The sequence below is a fragment of the Galeopterus variegatus genome, unplaced genomic scaffold (assembly GCF_000696425.1).
Source record: "Galeopterus variegatus unplaced genomic scaffold, G_variegatus-3.0.2 Scaffold16816, whole genome shotgun sequence".
In the NCBI taxonomy this organism is placed as follows: Eukaryota; Metazoa; Chordata; class Mammalia; order Dermoptera; family Cynocephalidae; genus Galeopterus; species Galeopterus variegatus.
The window spans coordinates 4,827-13,788 of record NW_007742927.1 but is presented as its reverse complement, the minus strand read 5'-3'; the positions used below and the strand labels follow the sequence as shown (position 1 = coordinate 13,788).

Below are 8,962 nucleotides of genomic sequence, written 5' to 3'. Positions count from 1 at the left end.
GATAAAGAAGAGTGTGTGAGAGCAGTGATTTCCCAAGATTGCCCTCCGTGGGCCTTTATTTCAGAAAACACATGGGTAGGGTGACATCTCCAGTCACATGCAGTGCCCTTGCCTCTCCTGACCCCCTGTGGGTCATGTGTGTGCTGCCCGGCTCCCTCCATGTCCACCAGCACCACTTCCTGTCTCACCCCATGCAGACCCATGGCTGCATGATTCCAAGTGACAATGAAAGTACAATTTGCAGAAGCTGAAAGGCTTCCCCCACTCCATCTTCAAAGAAAAAGCCACTAAATAAATCACATTTAGTAAGTCAGTGAAAGTTAAACATATTAGTAAAAGAAAACCTGTTGGCAGTTCAGTAACATGGATGAGGAATGGTGCCAGCCACAGGAGAATGGCGTGGAGCCCCCGAGGAGCATCGAGACATATTGGGGACAGCCCATCAGTTCCTCATCTGGTTGATCAGCTTGCTGATGCTGGGCAAGACACCTGTTCTCTTGATATCTGCCCAAACTACCCCCCAAAGTGACTTACTGAGGATGAAAAACAGCATTTAAGTGGTGACTTCAGTGAGCCAGGAAATATTTACTGAGTTTAAAGCACAGGACTAAATAGTAATAATAATTGGAAGCAGCAGCAGCAGCAGCAGCAGCAGCAGCAGCAGCTACCATTACTTGCCCTCATTACTGAAACAACAAACCAGTGCCTGGGAGTATCTCTTTCTGACCAATTGGATGCATTGGCCAAACTGTGACCAAATCACAGCCTAAGGGCAGAGGGCTGAAGGGCTGAATGGAAATCCTTGGTCTTCAGGTAACCTATCTTAAATTTGCAATTTTTTAAAGTAAATTCTCATTTATCACCAATAAGATGATCTGGAAAGGGCAGGATCTCCTCAGGAGATGTGAGGTGCTCGGTTTCCCTGGGCTCAGGTTTCAGGCTGCTCACTTGGGTCTCAAACCACTCCCCTAGGACTCAAGCCCCTCCTCTGAGATCTGAGCTACCCATTGCTTGTTGCACCTATTTTCAGCACAAGCACATGGAGACTGAGACTGCAGGGGGAAGATTTAGGTAATTCCAGGGATTGAGCATGCTCGGTAGGATGACCTTCCACTGCAGGTGCTAGAGAGCACCTAGCATATTTTAAGTGTATTTGGTGGAATTTGATCAGTGAGCTTGTTCCAAAGAGACCACTGAGCACGTGCAAGTCTATGTTACATAACCTGTTACATAATGGGGAACCACCCCCCCTTAGATGAATATTCATTAGATAGTGTGGATATGTATAGATAGCCAAAGTATAAGAGTTAAATCCAGGAAGAAGGCAGGGCTGCTGCTCACTCTCTCTGGGGCCAGCCCACACTTCACCTGTGAGGTGTGTATTTCATGCTTTTTCTGTTAAACCTGCCTTTAGCGGGCTGCTGCTCACTGTCTCAAGCAAGCCTGCACTTTGTCTGTGAAGTGTGTATTTGTTACTTTTGTATCGAACTCTGCAGCTGCCGCTCACTCTCTGGAGCCAGCCCACATTTGCCCTGCAAAATGTGTATTTCTTATTCTTTACGTTAAACTTGTTTTCACTTTTCACTTTCTGTTCAAACTCTGCTCTTGAATTCTTTTCTATGACAGAGTCAAGAACCTGGGGAGGACAGGGTGGGTTGAGGTCAGCTATCCGACCTCCCCAAACGCTCTCCTCTGGTATCACTCAGAGTCTGCTTCTGCTATAACTTTTCTCAACCTGAGGCCTGTCTTTCCAAACAGTAACCATTCATTTCAAATTCAGAAAAATCAATGAAATGGCTGTCCTCTGCAGTCCTTCCCAACCCATGATCCTTCCTTGCCCACCTACTGGGATGGCAGCCGGGGATCCAGTCCATTCTCCACCACTGAGAGCATTTCCACTCAAGCAGCAGCTCCAGTGAATCACATGACACCTGCAGGGACAGAAGGTGGCCAGATGAGCCAGCTTCCACCTCACTCCCCAGCCAGAGTCCCCTCCCAGTGCTGCAGTGAGCAGGACTGAAGCCATGATGGGACCTAAAACAACAAGGGCTATGGGCATATTTTAAAAGGACACAGTTTTCTTCTCAGCATGCACTTCTCTGAGTTCCCTCTTTTCCCATGGTTATTTGAGATATATATATATATATTAGACAGGAAGTAGAATTTATTAGCGGGCACGAGTAAGTAGGAGGCAACACAGTGGAAGCCCTCAGGAGAGCAGGGTCCACCTCTTGTCCAGGGGCACAAGGTTGGGGATGCAGTTAGTCCCAATGTGAACCCTTCCCACTGTGGCCTGGGGCTTTCACATACCTGTTGGGATCCTAGATCGGAGACAGCACTAGGTCAGACACATGAACGTCCATTGGAAAGGACTGTCTCCAAGGTCCCTTTGGACAACCCATACAAGCAACAGGCTGTGTACCCTACCAAGGCTGCTGTTTGCAGCCATTGCATGCTGGGCCCCCACAAAGAAAGGAGCACAGTTGGTTTAACTGGCTGCAGAAGTTATTTGATATTGTGAACCTTGTTTATGGGGCAAGATGACATCATTTACATAAATGTAAAGTTTTCCAGCCAGCCTGAAGCTGCAGACATGCCAGGAGGCATGTACTATCCAGACGCTGAGATAACAGCAAAGATGGGAACAGAAGCCAGAGGTAGCCTTTGCGAGACCTTGCACTTGGCTCCTTGTACAGAGCCCCCACAGCTCATGTTCCCCACCCTCCTGCTTTTCATTTCCCATGTTCCATTCCCTCAGCCCCCTCTTTAAAAACCCATTGGTGGATCTGAGTCTTGGAGATGGCTTTAGCCTGGCCATTCTCCTTCATGTTTACCAGAGAAGTAGGTTAGCCTCACATCTCCTCAGGTCACTGGTATTCTTGAATAAAAGCCAACTCCCATGTTCACCCACATTTGACTTTTGAGGGTCTGCTTTTGAATGGGAGCAGGCAGCCAGACCTGGGCCTGATAACAGGTGGGTCCAGAGTGGGTGGTGAGGGCTGTTAACTCCACACCAAAAGCAGCACAGAATGGCAGGGCCCTGTGGGATTGGGGAGCCCGAAGGTGGGTGTGAATGAAAGGCTGATTCAAAACAGTGCTGAGGGTGTGATGGGGACACTGCAGCTGAAGGTGCCAAGAATCTGCAGGGACAGGAAGCAGGAGCTCACAATTCACATTCAGGGCCTGGGACCTGCCACGGCCCCTCTGCCCCTCTACTCCTCTCCTGTCTCAGTCCCCCGTCTACCAGCTCAGCAGTGAAAAGTAGAACTGGAACAGCTTCTAAAGGGGAGGACCCTCCTGCCGCGCTTGTCCTTCAAGCTGTGAAGGTCTGGCCTGAGCATCACGGTGATACATCTACACAGGACCACCGAGGGTTCTAATTGCAATTTGCCATTAACCAATGTTAAATAAAAATTATAAGAGGCCGCTGTTTTGGACTAAGTTCCTCCACTAGGCCCCAACAGACAAGACTAAAATTCAAAATAGAGTCACCCCTGCTAAATTCCATGTCACTTAGGTTGTGGTCTGACATTCTGAGAAATCAGGAGAAAGACAACCAGCAACTTCCTGAACAGGACAGTTTAAATCTGCAATAGGTGTGAAACTGAAGCTTATTTTGCTTTAATCCTGACACAAAAGAGACAGCCAAAAGTATCCTGATGTAAACTAGTCAGTCATTTTTCTATTGTTCTGTCTTCCTGTCCCCACCTTACAAGAAAAGTAACTTTGAAATGACTGAGCTGCTTTCTTGTTGTTTTGCTGTCTTCAGCCCTCTTCTGTCTATAACATCAGCCCATTTTGCTCAGCTCACTGGGACATTTATTTCATTTTAGGGAATGAAGTGCTGCTGCAATAGAGATCTTTAAATCTGTTGTCATTGTGTCCTTTGACACCAGCTAGGCATGCTGGGACATGGTACCGGACCACTCGGAAGGAGAGTAAGCATGTGTAGAAGGCCTAGCACAGGGCCTGACACACAGCAGGGACAAACGGCATCTGTAACTCCACATTGCCACTGCCTAAATGAGTGTGCAAGAGTAGAAGTCAGTAGTTGTTAAGTCCCTCGGGGCAGCTGGCTTCCTCAAGGGGCTGTGTGGGGTGTGAGCCTGAGGGGGCTGCTGGTTGGCCTGGCCCCACCCCAGCAACTTGGGCAGACCTGGGCTGGGCAGCTACATTTACATTTAAACAAATATCCAGCTCCTGCTGACCATCAGGGGACCAAAAACATACGAACATACAAACAAAAAATGGTTATGGCTGTCTCTGCTCTCAAATAATTATGGCCCAAAAAAGTTAACACAACCAAGGAATGTCCTCAATGGAGAGAAAAGCCCTCACCACTGAACATCCACAACCCTAAAATTCACATTTGTCTCCGTCTAGTTCCCTCCACTCAGCTGTTATTTTACCTTAGAGGCATTTGGACAGCTAAGATTTAGTCCCCCCTTTTTTTTGGTCAGCTGGTTGGTGCAGGTTCCCTCCTTTTATGCATCTGTGCCAGGCACTAGCAGGAAATACCAAGAAAAATGATTGCTTCGAACAGCTTATAGGTGCTAGGATGGGGGTAAGCACAGAATATTACAGGAACCCAGTAGGGGTCCCTAACCCAGCTGGGGGATGGGGACTGCAGGCTGCGGATGTGTAAGGAAAGCTTCCAGGAGGAGCTGATGGATGACCCCAGAGCTGAGTCTTAAGGGATAGCGATCTCTCCCATCAGGGCCATTAGCAGCGGCTGGAGATCACATGATTTCCCAGGTGTGTGTGACTGCCAGGACAGCCACCTGGTTGCAGGGCAGCAGCTCCTCCTGCCCATTTTCCTCAGGGAGTTTTCCTGGGTCGTGATGACCTGAACAGGGTTTGTTCAGAATCCAGTGTTGTCAGTGGTCCCCAGTAGCCATCCCGATCAACACATCATCCCATCACTGGCAGAAGGAAGCACCTGCCAATTCTGATTGTCCCACAGAGGAAGCCTTGGTGGCCCAGTTCTGTGAGCCCCCACCCCCAGGCACCTGAATCAGAACTCACCATGCTCTGCTTGGTGGCCCCAGCCCAGCTCCTCTTCCTTGTCTACAAGCAGCAAGGGCAGTCTTGATTTAGGGGCTGGAAATAGCAACATCAGGGTGAGGTTTGTGGCACTTAAGACAGCTGGGCTGCTCCCACACCTCATGTGACTCATTTCCTCTCTGTAGACAGTCATTTAGGGTGGCACAGCCAGCTTCCTTGCCTCTCTTTTTCCATGATTAGGCACAGAAAGCAGGGAGGGCTTGAAATAGTGAAAAAAAGGAACTAGAACCCGTTCCCACAGTGCACTGACCCCAGACCACCTCCCTCTTCCCCCAGCCAGTGAAAAACAGACTCAGAAGGGAGGGGGCAGGGCCTGGCTACCTGGGGTCCCGGGGGCCTGCTCAGAAGCAGGGAGAGAGACAGAGGTGTCCAGCGAGGATGTCGGCATGCTCTTTGCCATACCTCCCTCACCTGCAGCCCTATGAGCAGGGCCAAAAAACTGTGCGCTGGGACAGCTGGATATCCACGTGCACAGGATAAAGTGGCACTTCTTCCTTAACTCACCTTCAACAAAGGTTAACTCAGCATGATCACAGACCTGAACGTAAGAGCTAAAACCATAAAGCTTTTCACAAAGCAGAAAACATAGGAGTAAATCTCTGTGACATTGGCTTAGGCAATGGTTTCTTAAATACAATACCAGAAGCAGACAAACAAGAAAAATAGATAAACTGGACTTCATCAGGGGAAAAAAAAAAAAAAAAAAGAGAGAGGACCCAAGTAACAAAAATCAAAAATGAAAAAGGAGACACTGATACCACAGAAATACAAAGAACAATTAAAGACTATTACAACAACTATATGCCAACATATTTGAAAACCTGGAGGAAATGGATGCATTTCTGGACACATACAACTACCAAGTCTGAACCAAGAAGAAAAAGTAAACCTGAACAGACCAAGAACAAGCAACAAGACTGAAGCAGTAATCAGAAATCTCCCAACAAAGAAAAGCCCAGGACTGGATGGCTTTACTGCTGAATTGTACCAAACCTTTAAAGAGAATTATCAATGTGAATTCTCTTCAAACTATTCCAGAAGGTTGAAACAGAGGCCATTCTCCCAAACTGATTCCATGAGGCCAATATCTTTGTCCAATACCAAAACCAGACACATATGACAAAAAAGAAAACTATAGGCCCATATCTCTGATGAACATAGATGCAAAAATTCTCAACAAAATATTAGGAAATAGAATACAGCAACACATCAAAAAAACTACATATCATGATCAAATAGGATTCATCACAAGGATGCAAGTATGGTTAACATATGCGAGTCAATAAATGTTATACACAACATCGACAAAATCAAGGACAAAAACCTATGATTATCTCAATAGACACAAAAAAGCATTTGACAAAATTCATCATCCCTTCATGATAAAGATTCTCAGCAAATTAGGTATAGAAGAAAGTACCTCAACACAGTAAAAGCCATATGTGACAAAGTCACTACCAATATCATATCAGAACAGGAAGAAGACAAGGATGCCCACTCTCACCACTCCTAATTAACATAGTATTGGAAGTACTAGCCAGAGCAATCAGGCAAGAGAAAGAAATAAAGGACATCCAGATTGGAAAAGAGGAAGTCAAACTGTCCCTGTTTGCAGATGAAATGATCCTATACATAGAAAAACCTAGTGATTCTACAAAAATCTCTCAGAGCTGATAAATGATTTCAGTTAAGTTGCAGGAAACAAAATTAAGACACAAAAATCAGTAGCGTTTTTATACTCCAATAACAACTAGAAGAAAAAGAAATCAAGAAAGCAAGGTCATTCACAATAGCCATCAAAAAAATGAAATACCTAGGAATCAATTTAACGAAGGAGATAAATGATCTCCACACGAACTACAAATCATTGCTGAAAAAAATTAGAAGACACAAAAAGATGGAAAGACATTCCATACTACTAGATTGAAAGAAGTGACACTGTGAAAATGTCCATACTACCCGTAATAACTTCGTATAGCATACATTATACGAAGTTATACGAGGGAGGAGGTCCCGTGGAGCCAGATAGGGGTTTAGTGTAACAGTATGTGTCAGGGGGTTTTAATCCGCACCACAAAATGCCTGGCCAGACACCAAAAACTGCTCCAAACCTACTGAACCCAAATCTCCCCCATCCCCAGCACACCTGATTCGCCGGGACTTTGAGCCACTGGTGGGGGGTATTCCTGCCTTCCCTGAGTGGATCATCAATGTAGGAGACAATAAATCAATCTCTAAGTTATAAGTAAACAATGCAAGAGAAGTCGCAAGGTGCTGCTGCTGAATGAGGGATGATCAGTTCTAGTTCTGCGGCAGGAAAGCTCGACAGGGATGGGACAGGGAAGGGCTGTTGGAAGGGGTGGAACTGGAGGCAGCCCTTGGAGAATGGCTCCAACGTGGATCAGCAGGGAAAGGAGAACACACATAGAGCAGGGGGGATGAGGAAGAGGGTAGGACTTACATTTCCAGAAAGGATAGGCTAAGTTATTCACATCAGCCTTCCCACTGAAAACAAGTGCAAATGCTGGATAAAGGATTTTTTTAAAAAATCTTTTCAACAATATCACAGACATTTGACAAGAGAGATGAATTTCCAGGCCAAAGCCTAGAGAAAGTGGGATCCCAGAGAGGCACTGGGAGACAGAGCAGAAGAAATTACCCAGAATGCAGAAAAGAGGGGCAAAAAAAGAAGAGTTTGAGAGACATTGAAAAGGAATAACATAATTTAATCAGAGTTCTAGAAAGAAAGAACAAGAGAATGTGGCAAGGGCTGGATGTGAAAAAACAATGGCTGAAAAAATTTCAGTACTGATGAGGCAGCAATTCACAAGTTCTGGAAGCCCAAAGAGTCCCAAGTAGGATAAATAAAACAGAGTCCACCTGTACATACATCACAAGGAAGCTTTGGAATGCCAAATATAGGGGAAAATCTTAAGAGCAGCCTTCTCGACAGCAATAATGGAAGCCATAGCCAGTGGAATATCTTGATTGTGCTGAATGAAAATAACTTACAGGGAAAAAAGATGGTGATAGGCCTGGAGCGGCCGTGTCAGGAGACAGCGCGATCCTGAGAGCTGTGCGCTGTGATACCAGAGTATTGATTGCATTTCCAAGAGCAACAAAAGACGAATAATTCTTTCAACGACGATCCTACATTGACAAACAAGCGGCAGCAGGTTCGGGGTTTTGGGGCCGACACAGAGAAGGACTCCTGAGAGCGCCCAGGCCCGGCTGCGGGAACAAACGAGCGGCCCAGACAGCAAAGGCCGGGAAAGCCAGCAAAGGACTGCACAGAGGCGGAGTGAAGCGCAGTTCTGTGAGTCACCCCTAGCCCAGTCCCACTTGTGGGGCAAAGCCCGACTGCTCCCCGCCCGCCTGGCCCCCGCCCACCACACCAGGCTGGGCGCCCACAACAAAGCTGCCTCCATTTTCTCGGGTGGGGTCGGAGAAGGCCGGCATAGTGAGGGCAGGCCAGTCATCTCTGTTTGGCGTGGCTCCTTGCTGAGACGTGCTATTTGCTTACCTCGACGCGGGGCACCCCGGGGCCTGTGGACCGGCCTATAATCCCACTCTTCCCGTGGATCTCAGACGGGGCTGGTAGCGTGGGAAGCCCCCGGCCAGTGTCGGGGGGGCAGGGAAGAGGAGCCTGCCCAGATCGTCTCTCCGCCACACCCTGGGCGTCGGCCCCAGATAAACTCCCTCTTCCCGAGAGGCAGATTCCATCTCTGGGGACCTCAGTTTGGAAGAGCCCCTAACTGATTTCTGGTGGGGAGAGGGGAGCCCGGAGTCCCCTCGAGCTACATTGAAGTTTACTAGTCAGCTCTCCAAACGAGCCAACCCGTGCGGGAGTTCACTCCCAGCAGTCGGAGAGTCAGGACACCTGCTGGGCAGGGCGGGG

The 8,962-nt window shown here is 47.5% G+C and overlaps 1 long non-coding RNA gene across 1 annotated transcript in view; it reads right to left on the bottom strand.

Annotated features, from left to right (window-relative positions):
- The window catches only part of LOC103582574, a 7,359-nt gene extending 2,259 nt beyond the window's left edge, over window positions 1-5,100 (bottom strand). Inside the window, exons 1-2 of the long non-coding RNA XR_549767.1 lie at window positions 5,026-5,100; window positions 1,843-1,931 (exon numbers count right to left, since the gene is read on the bottom strand). This is a non-coding gene — a long non-coding RNA (uncharacterized LOC103582574). The remainder of the gene's footprint in view (window positions 1-1,842; window positions 1,932-5,025) is intronic.
- Window positions 5,101-8,962: the final 3,862 nt, after the last annotated feature.